The 25,381-nt window shown below is 33.9% G+C and overlaps 1 long non-coding RNA gene across 2 annotated transcripts in view; it reads right to left on the reverse strand.

Moving 5' to 3' along the window:
• Positions 1-25,381, reverse strand: part of LOC123614502 (uncharacterized) — a 455,655-nt gene that overhangs the window by 291,840 nt on the left and 138,434 nt on the right. The window lies entirely within an intron of this gene.

Raw genomic sequence — 25,381 nt, forward strand, 5'->3', positions numbered from 1 at the left:
CCTCAGAAATTCAAACCTGGAGTTTCTAAAAACTGGAGTTGCTGATATTTATAAATCAGGAAATCTGCATTTCTGCCATCCTTTGAGGGACTCAGACCCCACAACCACCATGGGCCGTGTGCTGCCTCCAGGCAGCTGCATGCAGGAGCACCTGCCCCTTGGGGAGGGCATGGCCTCTCCAGGCCCATCTGCCTCACCGGCTCCTTTTGTCACCTGCCTGACCCACTGGTGCAAGAGCTTGCAACATTAGCCTTTTTTCTCTCTCTTGATCCCAATTTCAGTGTCTTCATACTTTTGACCACCCTGAGCCTTTTATACAAGGTATTATTAGATAAGTAAATAAGTAAATAAAAAATGAGTAAAAAGGTTTTTTTCTCTTTTTTTCAACTAAGTGAATTACAGCACTATATTTATCAATAGTATTTCAAAACTAGAAAATGTTATAGCTATCTATAAATAAAGCTATGTACATTCCTCTACCGATGACAATAATCAGATTTTAAATTTGGTATGGAGGTGAAAAATTTTGGTTAAAACAGGATTCTTCAGTATTTGTGGATGGTGAGTGAAGTATAAAATATTTTGATTCTACTGTTTTGAACTCAGAATTTCTAATGGTTGTAAGATTTTATGGTGACTGATCTGGCAGACTTTTAAAATTCTTGAAAACAAATACTTTAATCATACTGTTAAATTTAGAGAGAGAGTTTTTGAAGTTAATTCAAATTCATTTTTGATCAGCTTCCATAATATGAAGATGTTATTTACATTCTTTTACTTTGATATGAATTGACTTCTTCTTTCATAAATTTTACAATGATGATGAGTTTCATTTAATTTTTTAATATGTAACAACTTGTACCACTAATATCATCTGTTATTTGTAATCTTATTTTCTGGCTATCATTTCTACTAAATGCATCTTTCTTGTTCAAATCTGAAGACAGTTCACAATGATTTAGTTCTCCTATTTATTTTCATCAGGAACAAATTTGATCAAGTGAAGATTATTGCTAATGTCCAATTTTACCAAAGTTAATATATATAATTTTTAACATTACTAACACGTTACAAATTCTCAGAATTTGATGTAAAAATTTCCATGTGTAAATTTAAATGTAATTAACACTGTAATTTTTCTCTTGATTTTTATGATAGCAATATTCAATTTGAAAGAAAAAGTAAAATGAAAGTTATTCTTTTTTAAAAATTTTATCAAATGATAACTATGAGCCCCTTAGGTATTGCAGAATTGTTTTCATTTTCACCACTCGAATACTTCTCTATTTTATCTTTTTTTCCCAGTTTAGGGAGGTGCTTTTTTCTAGAATATGTATTGGGGGGGGCCCGTTTTGTATTTAACCTTGGAAGACTGTTGGTAAGTTCCCACATTGTAGATTAATCTCTTATGAATTCTATATATACACAATGATATGATGATATGTGTAGCATCAGTAGAACAAAGATATAGGATCTGAGCACTGAGATAGGTCACAGATTCTTAGGAATAAAATGATGGGGAGAAAATTGTGGGATCAACATGCCCTGCTTAGGTGTACACTGAAGTAAGTGAAGAAATGTTAAGTCCAAGGCCAAAATTTGCAAACACGCCTTTAAAGCCACCTCCTCAGACTCCTTTTCATTATGTGAAGGAAGATGATTGTCATGTTGTGTTCAGTGAGGTGAAGAATCCATAAGACACTTATCTAACTAGGATTATCTAACTCATAAAATCTTTTGAGACTCCCTCCTCAGCTATTAGACTCTGTGTAATACAAGGTTGAATCCCTATGTGTGGAAGGTATGAATAACAAAAAAGACAATGTCTGCATAATAGTCTGTTCTTCCCATGTTCTTATTGCCTGAAGGACAAGAAGGAAGACCTGGATGGGTCCTGAATTGCAATTTGTAACTGGCAGCTGAGTTACAGTGTTTCTGGGAAGGAATGCCAGGTAGGAGACAAGAGTTCTTTGGCAGAGGGAGCCACTCCTCTAATGAAGTGGGTTTATGAGATATATGAATATATTGGATCGTATCTTCCTTTACGTGTCAATTAAACAGAAAACAAAAAACAAAAAAGCCAAAAAACAAAATAGGTTTGAACAAGGAACCAACTAAAGGATTGTTCCAGCTCATTTTTTTTGTATGCTGTAGTATGAACATTCTATTTTTCCCACAGTATTTTATATATAAATGAAGGGTTGGAAATCTTTCCAAGCTGAGATCATAATTTTCTTAGCTTTGCTTTTTGTGTTTTTGCTGAGTTTAATGTATATGATTTAAAAAAAACCAAAAAACCCCAACGATGAGAGTGTTGGTAGAAAAATCTGAATGTTGGAAGCATTTGATAAATATCTGCTAAAATAATGAGTAATTTAGAATAAAAATAAACACAAAAATATAAAATAGCATTTAGTTGCTTAAAAAAAGTCTTCACAATCGTTTAAGCAGGTACTTACATGATTCAAAATACTTTTATTCAAAAGGCAAAGTTGCTTAGAGAGATTTAAACCTTCCCAGTAAAAACAATGGATTTGTCATGAAAAATGAAAAAATTTCTGACATTCTATTATTTCTTCACACTCAGATGAAAATCACACTGAAGCAATTATGAACTTTAAACGTTTTTTTCCCCAATATGTCAAATGATAAAAGGCCTTGAAAGCAAAGAAATTGAATCAAAACTGAGTTTCATGTAGGATTTCACCTCTCCAATCTTCCCTCTTCTGTCTTCCTGCCCTGTGAATACCTGGATCTGTCTTCACTTTGAGGTCTGGGATAATTATGGTCAGAAAAGGTTTGTACCTGGAAGGAATTCTATGAAATAATTTCTACCTAGAACAGAAAGTAGGCCTAGTTGTTTAGATCTTCTTTATAACCATTCAAAGTTCCTCTGTTTTGGTAAAGACTGTCAAGGCTATACAACCCAGAAGGCTATCTTTCGCTCTCTCTCCCCTTCCTTTTAATTACAAAAGAACCTAATATCTGTGCTCGTTTTTGTTACCCATTCCTTGAAGCCAGTCTATTTCTTCATGACTTTTCCTATGGATCTTTTCTAAGACATGGTAAATGTCCTTAAAACTCATAATTAGGCTGAGTTCACCTTTCATCAACACTATCAGGCAAATCAGAGAAGCAAGTAAGTGACCAAAGATAGGCAGTTGGAAATTTTTTAATTTTCCATATTCTTCTACAGATAATTGAGATGTGACTGCAAAATTAAAACAAAACAAAACAAAACAAAAAACAAACAAACTACCTTCTACTTTGATGTTTTGTCCAGGCATAATGACAATTTAATGACTGTGCCCCAGACCCTGGCCATATTTCTTTGTGCTTAGAGTGGAACAGAGTGAAGATAATTCTCCTCCCAATTTCATCTCTTTTCATGTCCTCATAACTTTTTCATACAGTTGCCATATGAGTGTATTTCACCACACCCCTTTCCATGGAAGCATAGTCCTTGTTCCATTATCAAAAAATGATGGAGGAAAGCAAATAAATTACCATTACATTCTTTCAGTGCATTCCACCAGGAGACTGGGGGATTATCTACTCTTTTCACTGCTGACATTATTTGACGTACTTTCCTATCTGCTTTATTTTATCACTCCCTCACTTAATGGTATGTTTTCTCAACTTCCACTCAATATCATTACAAAACCGATGAGAATTATTATGAATGCTTTGTAAGTTCTAGGCATTCTTACAAGTACTCATTTAAATTATCTTTTTCCAGCTTGATTTATATAATTGACATATAGCATCATGTAAGTTTAACGTGTATGATGTGTTGATTTGATACACGTATAGACTGCAAAATGAGTACCACCATCATGTTGGCTAACACTTGTATCACAACTAGAACGGTGGTTACCAGGAGCTGGGGGTGGGGGAAAACAGGAGATACTGGTCAGAGAATACAAAACTCCATTTAAAACACAAATAGGCTCTGGGGAATCTAATGTACAGCATGGTAATTATAGTTAATAATACTGTATTATATACCTGAAAGTTGTAAAGAGAATAGATCTTAATTATGTAAGGTACTCATTCTACAGATAGGAAACTATAGCTCAGGGAGGTGGAAAACTTGCGTTGAGTTTAAAGCTACTAAGCCTAAGTTGGAACTCAAACTCAGGCTCTCTGGTGAGGAAGCATCACTGCCCAAGAAAGTGTCATACAGTCTGTCACTTGGTTTTGAAACTTCTCCTATTTCCTTTACCAGTATAGGACATCTTCTCTCTCTTTTAAAATTATTTATTGTTTATTTCTCTCATTTTTACTGCCCAGATTGTGAACACCTCTCTGTGTTCATTTCTATTCCTCCTGCAAAAGCCTTCTAAATGCTTGACACTGAACTTCTGTGTCACTCCTTAATATTTAATTATGAGTTACAGTAAAATTCCAAACTTATTTGGGAATAAGTTCTATAGTCAGCCAATGCATTTTTCTCCTTCTCTGTTGCTACTTGCCTTGGTTGCTTTACTGATGATCAGCGTGAGAACAAAAATAAAATCTTCCATGCCATGAAGAAAATTGGATTTGAGTCAAAGTCTTAACATTTGGGAAGGCTTTGACATATTCTGCAAGGTTGAGGCATGGTGGGCCTCATGGGTTGCAGTACATGTGTAACAGGAATAAATACTGAATTTCATGGACAAAGCTCCCAAGGAGTTTGTAAGGTCATCAGATTAGAATCATATGAGGCTCCTAAATGCCATCTTGAGAAATCTCTTCTTCGAATTTTTAATCATAGGTGAAGTTTCATAAATATAGGACAAAATAACTGTAGCTATTTCAAGTTTAGAACTATCCTTTAGAGAGGCCTTACTATGTATTTCCACATCTCTCATGACATTATTTGCATTAGTCTTTGTATTTAATGGGTATCAATACCCTTAAATCTTGTTCATTTAATTCCAAATTTCATACACACAAATCACTCAAGGTTTTCTGCATTTTATTATACTTATAAAATGTGTTGACCAGTGTGTAAATCCTGCACTGCATCTTTTAGCTTATTTTACATTATTTATTAAATTACAGTCCATACCCTTCTCTATGACAACCTGTGTCAAGAATTTTCAAGTCTTAACTACTCATTTGTATTCTTTTCCACACTCTTCATGTATTAGCTAGCCTCTTAGAATCCCCACCAACTATGACCTATCAACTTATTTTTGAACAGATGTTTTTTGACGTATATTATCCCAAACCTCTAGCTACTCGGTATTTCAAACCAAGGAAAACTACTTATGTATAGATCGTTGAGGAAACAGAGGGAGAAGTCATGCCTTCATAAATTACACTGTGTCTCGCAGAAACCCCGCAAGAAAACATTGCTTTATCTCCATCACTCCTCTCTCTTGGATGTATCTAATTTCACAGCTTTTTTTGCCGATTCTATCTTACTCCCATAACACTTGACTCTATGAAAAATCTGGTCCATATAAAAGTTCAAATTCATCAACACACTATCCAGAACACTGTATACGTCATTAAAATCAATTGTATGTTTTTAAATCTACTGCATTTACACTCTAGGAGAAACTCCCAGCACTCACGCCACAAATCAAAATCTAAAACACAACTTTATAGCGATGTTAACCTTAGGAAGGACAACGTATCTCTAAAAATAAATAACAAACGTTCATTTTTTATTGATTGTTCAATCAAGAGCCTGTTCCCTGGCAAACTCAAAAGATGACTGAAATCAGTCTGTTTTGCTAAAGCATTTCATTCGATCTTAATTATTACTTCCTTGCAGCTTGTCAGCATTTCATCCTAGGTGAGTCACTCCAAGGCATTTTGCTCCAATCAGCCTCTACTTGTCAGACCCCTGATTGATACAATCCTTTACTCACTTTACTTTTGCTTAACTACACCAAAGTAGGTGTTGCTCTGAAAGTTCACACTACAAAACTCGTATTTGATTAAGAACTGTCAAAATCCATATATTTTCTATGGTACCAATCTTCTGGCCATAATTTACATTTTCAGTGGATTTAGATAATTGGACTACATTGCATAGTGTGGGCCTCGAATTAAACTTCCAAAATAAAAGGCAGGGTGTGCTACAATGTAGGATCAAATTAGGTGGCACTCAATATAAGTTGTTTAAAAATGTTTCATAAATTCAGTGAGAATCATAGTTTTAAAAAAAACAGCCTTGATTAATCAAATAATCATCATATGAGTCTTTCTGGAAACTATATGCAAGTAGCTGTTTTTATTTTAATATTTAAGTGGTATTTTCACCATAGGAATTCGAACATACACAGACACAGGCACACAACCGCAGGCAGTGCTAGTTTGGCAGCAGAAGTTAGTCTGTGCCTTCCAACACACAGCCACCCACAGAGAACTCGTGGACTAGGCGCACTGCAGTTCCCTCTGGATATACGCCCAGGAGTGGGATTGGTAGGTCATGTGGAGATTTCGCAAGGTGTTTTCTAACAACCAAGAAATAGCTAGGAACACTTTCATTCATTCATTCATTTATACATTCATTGATTCAAAAACTAATATACATTTAAAGTCTCTAATTTCTCCTTCTAGATATATTCACTTCAATCCAGAAGAATGCACATTTTGCACTAAACTCTTTAATCCTCTACAGCAATTTTGTAGAAAAAATTTTAAAAAGAGGGGGCTAATGGTCTTTTCAGTCTTAACCTTCTGCACTGTAGGATTTCACACCAGTGACTCTTCCTTTCCCAAAGGTCTCTAAGCTTCTTGCTTTCTCTCCATCATAATTCTCCTGCTATTTCTATAGTTCCTTTTCAATCTTTTTAGCAGGCTTCTTATTTGTCTACCTGTTTGTGTGTTCACAAAAGGCTGCTCTCTGATAACCTTATTCTACACAGCCTCAGGATTATATAATGTGTTCTTGGGGTTTTAAAGACTATGTGTATTCTCAAGACAGGAAAATTCCTGTATCTAAAAATTTTCAGACTTTTGATTCACATATCTAGCGGCTCGCATCTCTTTCTGGGCTTTCCTGGGAAATCCTCAATTTGAATATGTCTAAAAATACCTATTTTTTCTCCTGTATCTGAGCACATGGCATTACCATCTGTTCAATCACACATGTCAGAAAAACTGAAAACTTTTCTTTTCCTCCTCACTCAAATCTTGACATAAATAGATGACTGAGTTTCATTGGTTCTATTTCCTTGATGTCTTGCGATTCCTTATGTAAAGGGAATTGTCCTTGTATTCCTTATGCATCTCCTCACATAAACTTAAAAGGCTGTGTACAGACTGAGTTCAGTCTCCTTCCCTTCACTTGATTACTGCTGGAGACTCTTCATTGCTTTTTCTTTCCCTGCTTTTAGCACTTAAAAAGGTTCTTAGGATTTTGTAATTGAACACAACTATGATCCAGTGTCTGTGCTACTAAATCTTTCAATAATTGCTGGTTCTTTTGTAGATAAAACAATATTTCGGTTCATACTTGATCTTCCAGGAACTTGTCACTTCCCAATCACTAGCTGAGTTCTATTTCTCCTCCCACGGAAACTTGATGGGCTCTCTTGATTGTGTTAGATAAAGAGAACAGAGCAGAAATGGTGCTGTAGGAGTACTGATCTTAAGTAGCAACCAGCCACCATATCATGAGTCCAGGTCACCTAGAGAGGCTACACATCGGCCTTCCAGCAAAAAGCCTTAGCTGACAACAAATATCAATGGTGGTGCTTGAATGATCACATTTGAGTGAATTACCTTTCAGATAATAATCAGCCCTTAGGTCTTGAGTCACACCCTCCACTCCTGCAACTGAATGAATTATCTCAAAGGAACACTGTGAAGTCATCTCAGAGGTCAAGATACATAAATGTGACAACACCTCTAAAGCGTTCTCATCACTACGTCCCATACCTCATTCCTCCAAGGCACTACTTACTACTTAGACTTAAGGCACTGTATTTCAGTTTTGCTGTTTTTCAACTGTATGTAAGTTATTTCAGATAGTAAGTATATTTTTTGTTTCTAATTTCATTTGCTCAGTATTTTAAATGAAATCGATTAATTTTTGCCTATGATTTGGTTTGTTTTCATTATGGTATATTATGCCATTTTTGAGTAAATTGTGATTGATTTATGCATTCTGCTGTTTAAGGATATTTGTTTTCTCATGAATATTTTTTATTGTATACATCTATTGGTGCAAATATTCAGTATGTTTGTTGGATGTACCGAATAGATTTGCTTTCTCCTTTTTAATAGATAATGGCAAGTAACTTTACCTTTTTGGGAGTGTCGTGGGGGGACTCATGTATCATTTCAAAACAAGCTATGTTTTAAACCTTCAAATCCCATTATTCTAACAAGAGCAGGCTATAAAGGGAACACCCAATTTACTGAATTTTTTTTTTTTTAGATTTTTTGGGGGGGAAGTACTTAGGATTGTTTGTTTGAACGTTTACTTAATGGAGGTACCAGGGGACGGCTCCTGTTTGCTAACCACACACTCTACTGCTGAGCTATACCCTCCCCTGCAAATAGCCTTTCAAAGGGAATTTATCCTCACCACGGTATATGCGAGTGCTTCTGCTCCATAATCTCACCAACTCTTGGTATGGCCATACAAATACATAAGGATATTAGAATTACTTCCTTATTACTGATTCCTAACTTTATTGGACTGTTTCTGAAGAACATATTTTCTCTGATATCAGTCATTTGAACTCGTGCACTGCTGGTGGGATTGTAAATTGGTGCAGCCACTATGGAAATCAGCATGGAGGTTCTTCAAGAAAAACAGAACCAGCAATCTCACTTTTGGGTATATACTTACAGAGAAAAGAAACACTAGTTCAAAGAGATATATGTACACCAATGTTCATTGCAGCATTATTTATGATAGCCAAGATACAGAAGCAACCAAGGTATCTATCAATAGATGAATGGATAAAGAAGATGTGATATATATATTATACACATACATAACACAGTGGAATATTTCTAAGCCATAAAAAATGAAATCTTGCCATTTATGACAATATGGGTGGATCCAGAGTGTAATATGCTTAGTGAAATAAGTCAGACAGCGAAAGACAAATACCACATGATCTCAGTTATATGTGGACTCTAAAAACTAAACCAAACCAAACAAACAAAACACAATGAAAACAGACTCATAGATACAGAGAACAAAATGGTGGTTGCCACAGGAGAGGAGGGTGGTTAGAGTGCAAAATAGGTGAAGGGGATTAAGAAATATAAACTTCCAGTTATAAAATGAGTAAGCCACGGTGAAGTAGCATACAGCATAAAGAACAGGCTCAATAATACTGTAATAGCTGTATGGAGATCGACGGTCACCACACTTATCACGATGATCATTTCATAATGTATGCAAATGTCAAGTAACTATGCAGAAACTAACATAATTTTGTGCCTTAACTGAAAAAAATCATTAAACATTAGTAAGGATTATTAAATGGCCCAACAAATTACCAATTTTATAAGTATCCCATTATGTGCCTTACGAATGGACAGTCTGTGGTGGTTGGATGAATTGTTTTACATGCAAACACACACTAGTAATTATATACAAGTTATATGAATTTTATAATTTTACATTGTAAGTAATAAGAATATATAAAATATTGCTCAAGGATTGTTAATTATCCATTTCTCTTGTTCAGTTTAGTAAATTGCCATCTCATATATTTTGATGATATTTTATAGGTACACACAAATTAAAAATTTTTATATCTTATTCATGAATAGAATTTTAAATCACTAGGAAGTATCCTTCTTTACATTTCTCAAAGCCTTTTTAAATTTTGTTTTAATTAAAAAAATTTAGTTCAGCAGGTACTGAGAACCAGTAGCAATCAGAGATCAATTTCATCTGATTCTGTAACTGAGATAATATGAAGCTGGGCTGTCCTCACTGCAAACACTACACTGCTATCTCCTAAGATGCATCCTTTTTGATGTGTGGGGGTCTAACAGGACAAACTCTCTGGTATATCTTCTTGTCCACCTGTATCCCTAGAACTGAAAAGGTTTGCTTACCTCCTCAGCCTCTCAACCACCTATTTTGTGTATGTGTGTGTGTGTGGGCAGAGGGGGGAGTAAAGAGTGGGCAACAGGGGTGAGAGAGATGGACATACGTCCCTAGTGGAAAAGTGGCTCCTAATGCTATTTTTTGTTTGCCCATATTTCCCACTTTTCTTAAAATGTAGGTTGGTAATTGCTTACTGCCATGTTAGATTTTCAATTGATTAAGGCATACGGGTATTATATTTTTTCTAGTTATTCTAAGTGAGGGACATTATCTAGTTTGTAATTATCAGAAATCAGACTTCATTTATTAATTTATACATTTAATATTATTTTAGATTTTGCAATATATTTATACCTTTTTCTGTTCACTCTATTTTCCTGAATCTAAGACTTTGGACCAGGAAATACTTTCCATTTCCCTAAAATACAACTTCCAGAATTGTATTGAAACAGGGTCTCTTGGTAGCAGAATCTCAGTTTTTGTAAGTATAAAAATGCCCTTTTATCCATTCTAATTTTTGAAAGATACTTAGTAAATGATACATTTTTGATTTGCTATTATCTTATTTTTTGTAGACATATATGTTCTCACATAGCTTCCACTTTTGTACTAGAAAAGAAAAGTGGTAGTCTTCTTTTAACTTTTTTATTATATCTTTCTTTTCTCTGTGTGTATTTTTAAGGTCTTCCTGTTAAAAGTGTTATACTGAAGTTACCCAATGTTTTATTAAGGTGTGGAATTTTTTTTTAAACTTTGCTTGAGATTTTTTTGGGATTCCTGATTCAGAGGACTAATATTTTTCTTAAGTACTAGAAATTTCTTACTCACTGTCTCTGCAAATATTGCCTTTACCCATCTTTTTTTTCTCTCTTTCTGTAACTCCATTTAAATCTATGTGAGACTTCACTTTAACCACAATTCCTCTAAATTTATTTTTTATATTTTCTATGGTTTTTGTCTTTCTATATTGTCTTCTACATAGATTTCTTCTCATTCACACATTCTTTATTTTACTTTTATGGTCAGCCTTTAAACTCATCCATTGAAGATTTTATTTTTTATTTTTACTTTTCAGTAGTATTATCAATTACATCTTATTTTTAGGTACAAAGGGGTTTTTGGTGTATTATAAATCTGTTTTGTCATTTTAGTATTCTCCTGCTTTTTAGTCATACAGCTACTTTTTTTTTGAAGTCCTTGAGCAAAGTAAATCTTTGTACGACCCCATGTAATATGAATTCAGTCCTAAATGCATGGACAGACTGGATTACGGTTATAAATTTTTGGGATTATTCCCCCCACCTCCCCTATTCAGGGCCAAGGTTTTAGACAGCAACCTGGGTGGACAGGCTTGCTTCCAGTTTATCCTTTCCCTGACTGCATACCTCTGTGAGTACCTGATTGTGAATCAGAGGCCAGGTAAGTTCTCCATTACATCATTTACCTCAGATATTTTTGAAACATTCTAATTCACATGTCCCATATTCTTATTCATCCTTTGAGATCTAGTTCAAATATAACCTACTCTACAAAGCATCTTTTGGCACATTAACAGCCAAGGTAAAATTGATCACTTCTACTTTTGTGCCCACGGTAAACCCAACGCATACTGGAAAACTGAACCTAGTATCTGTTTCTCTTAACATTCTACAATCTTCTTAAATCAAGATTATGGGAGTTCGAGATTTGCAGATACTAATGTATATAAAATGTATATATAATGTATGTAAAATAGATAAACAACAAGTTCATACTGTACAGCACAGGGAACCATATTCAATATCTTGTAGTAACCTGTGGTGAAGAAGAATATGAGAACGAATGTATGTACGTTCCTATGTGACTGAAGTATTGTGCTGTACACCAGAAACTGACACAACATTGTAAACTGACTATACTTCAATAAAAAAATATTTTTAAAAGACTATGTATAATTTGTTGGTTTATATTCATAACACCTAGAAGCACTTATAACTCATAAGATGCACTCAGTAAATGTTTCAGTAGCTGTACAGCTGTAATTTTTAAGACTAGATACAGAAATAACCTCCGTTTCTGATTCACAAAGATCCTTCCATTAGATTTCTCTGCCCTTTCTTCATTAATGTACCCAAATAATATTATCTTAATTTTAAAATGGCTTCTATAGTTTGAATAGAAACTTGGTCTACATTCTGTAGACTTTGAATAACTTATTCAATCAATAAATAATTTCTTAAGCACCTGTTACCTGCCATCCTCTATGCTGGGTGCTAGCATCATAGAAGTAACCATTACAAAGCAAGTCTCAAGGGTGTGAAGAGAAACCAAGATTATTATTTTCTCTTTCCTGTGCTCTATCCCATTTTCTCCTGACCCTTAGAAAAATCTAGGGCAAGCTCTATGGTTTATGTAGTTATGCTCAGATGATAAAAATTCCTCCTGTCACTTCAGGTCACAAGTATAATCTCATTTCAGGAATAGGCAAATCTACAAATTTTATCTGAATACAACGTTTTCCTCCTGCTCTACTTTTGTCGGCCGTGGGAAAAGCGGGTCATGACTGGCTTCTTATTTCCTCAGCTAGCCTTTTTATATCGGTCTTTCTGTGACATCGGCCCAGGGAAGAGGAGTGGGAAAGTAGGAAAAGTTTTATTAGATTAGTATTATTTGAACTAACATTGATTTCCTCTGGCTGTGGCAGATAGAGAAAAGTGACATTTCTCTTTTAGTGTATTTTGAGGGCTTACTGCAGACATACTCAAATTGTTCATTATCATCCATCTAGTGCACTTTATAGTAGGTAAAGAGCTCTGCTGTACAGTCGGTCACTTGTCACTCTCCCTATAGCTTCTTATCATGGCAGTCGACTGACATTCAGAGGGTCTCTGTTGGGGACCCATAGTCTAGGAAATCTTCTAAGTCAACATTCTTGAAGACAGTTGCAGACAATTTCTCTCTTTTTCTCACATGGTCACAATTGATCTTTGGAAAACACACTTTTGAAACTATATCTATAGAAATGTCATTATTTGTCGAACATTCCTTGCTTGTTGCCACATGTAATTTCAGCCAAACTTTCACCCTCGGTATTTCCTGGGCATCTATCAGTTTATAGTAGCCTTCAAATGCCAGGGGGCATATATCAAACTCTCCAAATGGCTTCCTTGAAGCCTTCCTTGACAGGTTTAAAGTGAAGAAAAGTAACCTTTTCTCCTTTCCCTATTACAATATGGGTTGTTATTTATGTGTTGTATTTCTCTGTAAAGAAATAGCCCAAATTTCCAATCTCCTTTTGGACTCATCAATTTCATAGCCAGAAAAATGAGTGATAGTTACAAAACCCATTTTTGTCTATCTTCTAGGCAAATTCAATAATGGTTACCTTTAGAATATAAAAATATAAAAATACCTGTTATCTTAGGATCTCAGCTAAAACTGAGATACCTATCTGAGAAAAGCTACCTTTTTTTTTTTTTTGAAATGATGATTAGAAGCTTGCTCTGTTGAAGTTCAAATTCTAGGAGAAAATAATTGGTATGCAAATAATTAACAACAACATGGTATTTTCTAATATATATATATAGACTATATATATTACATATATGTATAAACTACATACAATCTGAGGGCCCAGAAGATTGGGAGAATAACTGTCTGAATATGTATGATAATTTTTAAAAGGCTGATAATATTTGAGGAGTGCTTGAAAGATGAGCAGAAGTTTAGCAGGAATAGAATAGCAAGAGTTCATCCAAGCAGAGAGATCTCTGTGTTCAAAAGCAAATAGTAGTAGGAAAGCAATATTTGGGGAAAAAAATAAAAGTTTCGGTATCTAATGAGTAGTGGAAGAGATATGGTGTCAGCAAGAATTTAGGACTAGAAATGATGCTGGTTAAGTATTCTGAACAAGATGTAAATGGTCTTAGTCCCAAGTTTTTGGGAAATGGGGGTTTATTGAGCATATCTGGTCAGGAGAGTAATATGATGAGATTTAGATGAAAGTGAAGAAGAGTATTTCTCAAGATGTACTGCATGGAAAAATGGTTCAGGGTGGAGAGGAATCTGGAGAAGCTCCTCAAAAAGAAGCTCTATAATTAAATACATTTGAGAGAGTCTGTATTCAGCTTATCAAGCATATGAGTCTATTGGACAGCTGGAGAATTTCTGAGGTAGGAGAATCTCTTAGCATTGAATCAACCCAGGAGCAATCAAATGTGTTTGAACTTACGATTTTAATAACAAACAATGTCCTACAGAGACACTGAATAGTGAAAAAATATATTCAAGATAGTCTGGTGTTGATGACATTAACGAGCATTTAGATGCTATGTAGAAAGTGATCTACAACGAGACTTGGGTGGCTAGTGAAGGAGAGAAGTTTCACTCTGAGAGCTTCTCATTTCAATTGTCTGTAAATGTTAAACCACTCATAGATCATAAGAAAGCATACTAAAGTTCTGCCTAAATTGTAATCTTTGATTATAAATATTAGTGTGGAATTAAACACCCATCAGACTTATCACTCCACCCTACACTCACAGCAGTCCTATCTCAATCTTAAGGAAATATCTCTGAGTAATTCCTGAATCAAGAAGTAGATGTCCTGTTATACATAATAAAACCCTCTTTAGGTCACAAGTGATACTCTCTGAATGTTCTTCACTACATTTTTTTTTTCTGATTGAAGTATAGTCAATTTACAATGTTGTGTTAATTTTTGGTGTACAGTGTAATGATTAATTTATATATATATTCCTTTTCATAATAAGTTATTACAAGATAGTGAATATAGTTCCTGTGCTATACAGTAGGGTCTTGTTGTTTAACTACTTTATATGCAGTATATAGTAGTTAGTATCTGCAAATCCCAAATTCCCAATTTTCCCCTCCCTACCTTCTTTCCTCTCTGGCAACCATAAGTTTGTTTTCTATGTCTATGAATCTGTCTCTGTTTTGTAGATAAGTTCATTTGTGTCCTTTTTTTTTTTTTAATGATTCCACATATAAATGATAACATATGGTATCTTTCTTTCTCTTTCTTACTTCCACTTAGTATGACTTCTTTACATTTTATCTTTTCTTTCTGATAGTGTCTACAACTTCAAAAAGGAGGACTTACAAAAGATATTTTTAAAGTAGCTATGTTTACAGCTTGAAAAAAAACTTCCTTTTTTTGTTGAAATGCTATATTGTGACTTCTATTTCCGGTAACAGTGCTGACTGTACATCCAGAGGAAGAAAATAACAACTACTGGCATAAAATGTCTAGAAATTCCATTTCTAAATGCACAGCTGACCTTGCACGATGTTTAATGAAATACCCAGAAGCAGAAAATGAAGAAGAAGCTGAAAACCACAGTTTTTGGTGAGCCCTGAAATCATGAATGCCCTGAGGGTATTTACTGACTTCAGTAGCTGAATTTTGGGGCTGAGTGTCTGCATAATGGACAGAAGTCAAGGCTTTGGGCATGGTAAGGCAGTCACTTAGGAAAAAGACTTCTGTCTAAAATAAGACCATTGAAGAGGTACAACTTTGGAGAAGTGTGAATTTCAAAAGTCCTCCCACAGACAATACCTGACAACAATAATTTATATCAGTCAGGATTCAAAGCAGAATTTAAAATACATAAAAAGAAAAAATTTCTTGACCGTTCATAATGCTATGCATGAACTCACTTAGATATTAGTTTGAGTTTTTGATTCTTGCGTAGTTACCAGATAAAGTCAATTAAAATTAGGTTAATGTTTTATAGCATCCTGGGGGTCCTGGCAGAGGGAAATCCTCTTAGAGAGAGACCTATCTCTGGCCTCACAGAATATGGAAAGATTTGAGACAAAAATTGACACCAGTGAAAGAAAAATGGAATGTTACATAACCTTAGTTGGAACTTGCAGCACATCAATCACAGTAATTGTCAGAATGAATGTCCTCAAATTAGTATGCATATATTTTATAAATCAATAAAATTTATCCAAATAAATATATATTTAAAATCATATACCTTCAAGTTAGAAAAGCAAACATCCTTGTATGATTGCTAGTCCAAAGAAAACATTATAAAAATTTTAAAATATAGAAAAAAATATGAAAATAAAAATATGACATCAAAACCTCTGGAAAGCAACTGAGATAGCAATATAGTGCCTTAAAGTCTGATCACTGAAGTCAGAAACAGAGAAATAATAGAGAGGTTCAAAACTGCTGAATTTTGCTCCTTAAAGAGTCAGTAAAATAGAGAAAAACTGAGAGATTTGATGAGATAGAATGAGAGAAAGGAGTCACTTATAAACCATATTAGAAATAATAAAAAAAAATTAACCAGTAGATTAAATAATTAAGAGTGTAGTAAAATATTTTGGGCAAATAAGTATAAAAACATGCACATTCATAACTCTGGTGTATATACAGTATCAAGTAGGCAATAAATTAATGGAAAAGTAGAACAGACCCATTACCATGAAACACATTTAATCAGTATGTTAAGAGATATACTTACACATCCCACTCCTCAAAAATATTTCAGATAAAGATGATTTAAAAATAAGTTTTTACAAAGTTAACAATTCATCACTCAAATATGTATGTAAGAGCTCTTGCAGGTATTAAAAAATCAGTTAATTGTATAAGGCTAGTATAAACTTGGTATAATATAGGATATACAGAAGAATAGAAAATGTCCAATGTCCCACTCCTGGGCTTATATCCAGAAGGAACCCTACTTCAGGATGACACCTGCACCCCAATGTTCATAGCAGCATTATTTACAATAGCCAAGGCATGGAAATAGCCTAAATGTCCATCAACAGGTGACTGGATAAAGAAGATGTGGTATATTTATAGAATGGAATACTACTCAGCCATAAAAACCGACAACATAACGCCATTTGCAGCAACATGGATGCTCCTGGAGAATGTCATTCTAAGTGAAGTCAGCCAGAAAGAGAAAGAAAAATACCACATGAGATCGCTCATATGTGGAATCTAAAACAAACAAACAAAGCATAAATACAGAACAGAAATAGACTCATAGACACAGAATACAGACTTGTGGTTGCCAAGGGGGTGGGGAGTGGGAAGAGATAGAGTGGGATTTCAAAACTGTAGAATAGATAAACAAGATTATACTGTATAGCACAGGGAAATATATACAAGATCTTATGGTAGCTCACAGAGCAAGGAATGTGACAATGAATATATATATGTTCATGTATAACTGAAAATTGTGCTCTACACTGGAATTTGACACAACATTGTAAAATGATTACAAATCAATAAAAAATGTAAAAAAAAAAAAAGTCCAATGTAACGTGTATGTGTACATAGATGCAAAATTCCTAAATAAAATATTCATAAAGAGCATATCTAAAAAGTGTATAAAAATACACGACAGAACATTTGATTTAAATGAAAGATGCAAGGATGATTTAATATTAGGAGATGTAATTTAGCACACTAATAAGTTAAAAGAGAAAATTCATATAATTATCTCAGCTGTTGTAGGAAGAAGATTTATGAAATACAACATCTATTCATGATAAAATCTCTCAGAAAGCCAGGAATAGGATAAAAAATTTTTCCCTCGGGTGGAAAAAAGGTATCTATCACAAATTCACAATTAGTATCATATTTAATGATAACGTATGTTAGAGACACTCTGTAAAATCAGGGGGAAAAAAATCAACATACTTGCTCACATCATTTGTATTTAGCCTTTACAGAACATTGTAGTTAAGATACTATGACTAGAAAGAATAACCAACAAGAAGAATGTAAAAATAAGAAGTAAAACTGACTCAAATAATTAAAAATTTCATACTATTGAAAATAATACAATTGCCTAGAATTAGAAGACTCATTCATATAAACTAAAGAAAATTATTGGATTTAAAAAAAAAATTTAAAGAATTAAAGAAAGATTACTGTATAAAAAGTTAATATATAAACACTAATTATATACTTATAAACAAGTAAGAAGTGGTTAGGAACATTTAAATAACAGTAAAATCCCCCGCATAATCCCCTTTCAACAGGCCAACTTTCCTCTACCAGAAAAATGTCTGTTACTGTAGGACCTCTTTTTAGTTGGTATTTCATCTTGCCTACTCAATCTTTCCTTGGCTCCTGATTCAATGTTACTCACATTCTTTGTTTGTATCATGGAAACAGAGTCATAGGCTTTAGTTAGTTAATAGACTTTAACTCATTTAATTAGATTTTAATTAGTTTTATCAAACCTTAATTAGTTGAGAATGTAGAACCTCTACCTAATGGGATGAGAAAATATGGACAATCTTCTTTTTTTTCTTCATAAAGTAAAGTAACTACAAAGATGGACAAACCTGTCAAAAACAATTATTTCAGCATTCTGAAAATTAACCAAAGACATACAAAATACAGAGAAGCATTTAGTCTTGAAAACTGTTAAAGTTTATATAGAAACTGGGTGATTCTACAGTGTTCTTTGATGAAGACTCCCATACCTCACCCCCAGTGGTTCAACAACACGGGGGGGGGGGGTTGTGTGTGCACGCACGCGCGCACATGTGAGAAAAGGGGGAGAGAGAGATGTGAGACTGCTTGGCGGAAACTAAAGTAGTGAAGAAAAGACTTGAAAGTGGCTTGGCGCCTGAATGTACTCTACAGGACACACGAAGATCCATTTTCAGAATGTGAACCCTGTTGACTTCAGCGGTTTCAACAGTCTCTTGTCAACTTTTGACTGAACACCAGCTGTGCTGCCACAGGGACAACCCTAGGAAGCCTGCCTTAAAATAAGCATCAGAAAATAAACTGCAAACAGTCCATTTTGCACACAGACTCATCATAGTCAAGTTAATAACATTAAAAAAAAAAAAAAGCAAATTGGGAAGCAGCAAGAAAAAGAAAACAACTCATCATGTACTAGAGTAGAAAATATAATTAGTGATTGACTTTCCATCAGAAAAAAAAACGGAGGTCCAAATGTAGTGGAAAGATATTTTTAAAGAGTTAAACAACAACAACAACAACAAAAAGAAACCCTTATCTTTAAAATGTAAAGGTAAAATAACATCCTGTTCAGAAAAAGGAAATTGAGAGAATATCACTATCAAACTCCCTGTCTTATAAGAAACACTAAAGAATGTCCTTCAGGCTGAAAGAAAGTGACACCATGAAATAAAATGAATTTTTAAGTAGAAACGAAAAACATTAGATATAGAAAATATAGAGTGAGGATAAACATACATACATTTCTCACTTGTTTTTTTAACTTCTTATAAAACTTTATGGAGAAATAAATGTAATATTCTATAGTGGGGTTTATAATATATGTAGATGTAACATATATGACAATAAAGCACAAAGGGACGGGAAGGAAACACATCGAAACATTTTGACACTTTATCAGAATTAGGTCAGTATTATTCTTCATTAGAATATGATATGCTAAGACATACATTTAATTCCTCAAGCAACACAAAGAAAATGGAAAATGGCTTTTAAAAATCAGCAGAATAAATAAAACAGACAAAACAATTTTGATACAAAATAGGACATTAAAAGAGGAAGAAGTGAACAAAAAAAATGCATGAATAAAAAAGAAGGCAAAGAGAAAAGAGATGACCTAAAATCCAACCATAAGTAAAGACATTAAGAATGAATAGACCAAACACTTCATTCAAAAATTAAAAAAAAAAGACATTGATAGACTTAATAAAAAGCTAGACTCAACTATATGGTGTCTAGAATAAACAATCCTTAGATACAGAAATGAAGCAAGTTGAAAATAAAAGAATGAAAAAGCAGATTGGGTAAAGTCTATCTATAAGAAAGATGGAATGGTTACATTAATGTCAGAGAAAACCTATAATACTTAGAAATTAAACAGATTCTTACATAACACATGGGTTAAAAAAAGGAAATCGCAAAATAAGTTAAAATATAGTTTAAACTATATGATAATGAAAATACAACATATTAAAATGTATTAGATGCAGGTACAACAGTGCTTAAAGAGAAATTTATAACTGTAATGTCCTGTATTGACAAAGAAGAACAATCTCAACTCAATAAACTAAGCTTCCACTGCAGGAAAATAGGGGGTGAAAAGATAAACTAATTCCAAAGTAAGCAGGAAAAATGGAAAAATAAAGATTAGAACAGAGTTCAATGAAACACAAAACAAAAAACAATAGAGAAAAATCTGTACACTAAAAGATGGTTTTTTGAATAAATCAAGAAAATTGTCAAATATTTAACATACTGACAAAGAAAATAAGAAAGGGGGAAACTTACTGAGTCCTACAGAAATCAAAAGGATTATAATGACATATTATGAACAACATTATGCCATCAAGTTAAATAAAAGACTAAATGGACAAATTTCTGAAAACATAAAATCTAAGACTGACTAAATAGGTATAAAAATTTTGAATTACCTAGGGAATAAGAAATTGAATTAGTTACTTAAAATTTTATCACAAGGAAAATCACCAAACCAGATATTTTTACTAGAGAATTCCACAAAATATTTTAAGAATTAACACTGGTAACTCAAAAACTCTTTCAGAAAGCAGAGAATAAGTAAATATTCCCCATCTCAATCTATGAGGACAGTTTTACCATGACATCAAAGACAGAGAAAAGTATTGCAAGAAAAATAACTACAGATTGATAGCCCTCAAGAAAATAGATCCAAAATTCTTAATAAAATATTAGCCAATAGAATCCAGCTACATAAACCACAACAACAACAAAAAAGAATTATGTGTTATGGCCAATTGTCACTTCTACCAGGAATGCAAGGTTGCATCAGCATCAGAAATAGAATAAATGACAAAACCACATGATACTTACAATAAACTCAGAAAAAGCATTTGGAAATATTCTCTATCTTTTCATGAATTAAAAAAGAGGAAAAAAATCACTTAACAAACTAGAAATAGAATGGAACTTTTTCAACCTGAAGATGGTCACTGTTGAAAGACCCCAAGCTTATATCATACTAAGTGGAGCCTGAATGTTCTCCCATTATCTTTGGGATCAAGGAAAGGATGTTGATTCTTGATGTTTCTATTCAACATCGTACTAGTGATTATAGCTAATGCAAGAGAGGAAGAATGAAAAAAAGAGAGATAGAGGTAGAAGACAGACAGATGAGAGAAAGAGATAAAAAGAAGGTTTTTTTAATGCAGAAAATCCTAAGGAATCCACAAAACTATTGCTAGAACTAATAAACTAGAGAGGTCACAGAATGCTATGCATATAGAAATTAAGTATATCTATATTAGCAACAATCAAAAATTAATACCAACAAAATAAGTTTATTCACATCGAAATTAATAAAATACCTAAGAAAAATTATAAAAGTGCATGTAATATTTGTAAACAGAAATCCACAAAACATTGCTGAGCAAATATCAAGAAGGTATTAATAATAAAGAGATCTTTCATGTCCACTGATTGGAAGACTCCATACTGTTAAGATGGTAATTATCGCAAAATCGATCTATAGATTCAATGTAATCACTATCAATATTCCAGCAACAGTTTTTATATACATTGGTTAACTAATCTTAAAAAATATATATAGAAATGCAAAGGATCTAGAATAGTCAAAACAATTTATAAAAGGAAGAGCAAATTGGAAGATTTAAACTACCAGATTTCAAAACTTATCACAAAGCTACAGTAATAAAAACACCATATGGATAGAACAAAATTCAGAGTCCAAAATAAATCCTTACTTTTATGGTCATTTGACTTATGACAAGGTGTTAAGAAAAATCCAATTGGGGAAAGGACAGTCTTTTCAATAAATTGTTCTGGGATGATTTTTATATCCAACTGCAGTAAAATGAACTAAACACTAACCTCACACTATACACAAAATTAACTCAAGATAGATCATTGACCTAAATGTAAGAGCTAAAATACTGAAACGGCCAAAAGGAGACAAAGGATAAAAATCATCATCGTGACCATGGGATGAGTAAGGATTCTTTAGATACAATATGAAAAACATAAACCTTAAAAGAAGGGGAGAAAAAGATAAACTGGACTTCATTCAAATCAAAACTTAAGTACTTCAAAAGACACCATTAGGTAAATGAAAACACAAGCTACAGACTGGGAGAATATCTTTGCAAATCATACATGGGGAACAGATTTTAGGTGATCCCCAGTAGTTTCTTCCTGGTGTCGATGCCTTTGTTTAATTCCTTCCCATTCAGTGTAGGAAGACTCTTTCTGTGCTTGCAACTTACAGTATATGGCAACAGTGATGAGATACCACTCCCACCATTAGTTATGTTATATAAGAGTCTGTCTTAGCAGATGAGATTCTCTATACTGGCTTGATGAACCAAGCACTCATGAGGAGGAAGCTCATGTATCAAGCAATTGAGCAGCCTCCAGTCAAGAGCAAGCAAAGAGCCAGGACCAACACTCATACATCAACAGGAAGATGAATTCTGCCAACAACCTACATGAACTTGGAAGCAGATCCTTCCCAAGTTGAGCCTCCTGAGGAAAATACTGTCCTGTCAAAATCCTGATTACAGCTTTATAAGACCCCTGAGCAGGGGACTCAGCTAAGCCATGCTCAGACTTCCAACCCAAAGAAATTGTGAGATAATAAACATGTGTCGCTGTTTTGGCCACTAAATTTGTGGTAATTTATCACAAATTTGTCATGTAGCAGTATAAATCAAATCACATATCTTCTAAAATATATAAAAATGGATACAGAATATATAACTTCTAAGTTCAACAGTAAGAAGTCAAATATTCTGATTAACAATGAGCAGAATGATTCAATAACCATTTCTCTAAAGGAGACATGCAAATGGCTAATAAGCACACGAAAAGTTCCTCAATATCATTATTCTTTTGGGAGATGCAAATTAAAAGCTCAGTGACATAACACTATCTACCCACTAGAAGGGACAGAACTGAAAGGATAAACAATGCCAAGTGTTGGCCAGAATGTAGAGAAACTAAAATCTTCTCATAATGTTAATGGGAATGTAAATTGTAAATTGGTACAACCAGCTTGGAAGGAAAAAATATGTCCTTTAATATTTTCCTTAATAGTTAAGCATAAATTCCTCATATGACCCAGCCATTTCACTCCTATAAATATTACCCAAGAGAAAAGAAAAGTGTATGTTTACATAAAGATTTGTGTGTGGATGCTCATAACCACATTATTTATACTAGCTAAATTCTGGAACTGACACAAACATCAACCGGTAAACACAATGTGGTGTATCTCTAGGATAACTTACTATTTAACCATACAAAGAACCAAATACTGATACTTCATGGACACACTTCAAAACAATCATACTAAGTGAAAGAAGCCAAGTACAAAAGTCTACATATTGTATGATTGGTACCTAAAATCAGTAAGCAAATCTATAGAGGTAGAAAGAGATCAGTGGTTGGCTGGGCTGGAGGTAGAAACAAGATTAGACTGTAAGCTTACTGGTGGGGAATTTTAAAGACTGAATTGTATACTAATGTGGTTGAATTTTTGATATGTAAGTTACATCCCAAAATAGCTGTTTGAGAAAAAGGAATGTGAGGTAAAGACATATTATAGTCCTGCCTGATTCAATGATTTTTTTTTACTGAAGTATAGTCAGTTGTAATGTGTCAATTTCTGGTGTACAGCGCAATGTCTCAGTCATGCATATGATTTGTAATGGTTCTTCCCAGTAGCTAAATCTGAGCTTCTATGTCCTGCACTGATTAGAACTGGAGCTAGAAACATCTGACCCAAACGAGTCCAAACAGAGTAGCAATTCATGAAATTTGAAGCTTGAAAGAAGAGACAAATGGACTGAGTGAAACTTGAACATAATCATACTCCTGCTATCCCACCTTTTTTTACTGTAGTGGTCCTCAGAGGATTTTAGCTCCTGCCTTCTCTAATGGCTCTTGTCTTGTCTGAGAGTAGGTATTCTCCCAACAGAATACACTTTTTCCTAAATCAAAGTAGTTTTCTATGACTTGCAACCAAATCAAACTTCCTTAATATAAAATTTAAAGTTGTAGTAAATAGTTGCTATACATTAGTGAAAGTGCATATAAATTGTAGGTTAGTTATTCAACGTATTTATGACAATATCTAGACCTTTAATTGCTCACCTTCATCATCTGTAAACAAGTCGGAAATTGACAAACTTAGAAGATTTGAAAGATAAAAATCTTAGCACTCTAAAAATGGGTATGATTCAATCGTCAAATACCAGGTTTTTGCCAGAGCAGTGTGGCAAGATAACTATAAACTCTAAAGCAAGGTGAATACAAGAAAATGTTTTCAAATGAATGGATGTTGTCATAGGTTTCTGACAATGGATCACCAAGGGAGATCATGGAAAGCATCTCACTAAAGAATCTGAGTCATGGAAAGGAATTTTAAAAACTACTTTTATGGAATGATTTAATTGCTTTTCTATTAAAAGGTTTAGATTAATAACAGCCCTGTCAGTCAATGGATTTTGTTTTTATTTCTGCATATTTCTAACAGTTTCCTGTCTTGCTTATAATGGTCCACTTAACACACTGCAACTATTCCAAAAGCTTCCAGAAATCTGTGGATTTGATATGCTTAGTCTTTACCATGTTTTTGATAAGAGGGCAAGAAGTACCTGATAAATATTGTTAATAGATGTTTCCCTCTCTTACCTAAAGTTCCTCAGAGTCTTAGGATAAATAGAGCTTAAAATGCAGTATTCAAGGTGAAATGTAAGGTCAAAAAAAATAGTCTCATTTATTTCCAGAACACAACAACTTGATGTAACTACTTTCATTCAAAAATGTTTTGAATAATCCTTTGCAAGATTAGTAAATTGAACCCTCTAAAAGATTGAGGAAGTGCTGACTCCTGCTGGGGCAGGGCTCCAAGCCTCTAGCACAGGCCTGGGGCTGCTGTTCCCTCCACGTGCTCGCCTAGGAAAACCCTGGACTCTAGGTGCCCGGGCAAGCGAGAAGCCCTGAGGATTAGGTTACAGGTGTTCACATTACAGATCTGAGAGTCAAGGTGAGAGCAATCCATCCTATGGAAGAGTCTGTTACTCTCCGACACACTCTGTCCACATTAGCTATCTTCTTCCTTCTCTTTCTCCCACTTACTTTCAAGCTCAGCCTATAGATCTGTGTGTTATCAAGAAGACATATTTCCTGGGTAAGAGTAGAAGCTTCTGTGAGTATCAGAGGATTATTTTAGTTTCTCTTATTGGAAATGCCACTAAAAATAAAATTGGCCTCCACTGTCCTGTTCCACGACACCTCCAGTATACCAGAACTTAATAGCCCACTGGCAGAAGTAACTTGGAGATCAGTATTTAAAACAGCAATCCTACTCTCATAGATGTTGAGTTTTCATT

Source organism: Camelus bactrianus, chromosome 7 (assembly GCF_048773025.1).
Source record: "Camelus bactrianus isolate YW-2024 breed Bactrian camel chromosome 7, ASM4877302v1, whole genome shotgun sequence".
In the NCBI taxonomy this organism is placed as follows: domain Eukaryota; kingdom Metazoa; phylum Chordata; class Mammalia; order Artiodactyla; family Camelidae; genus Camelus; species Camelus bactrianus.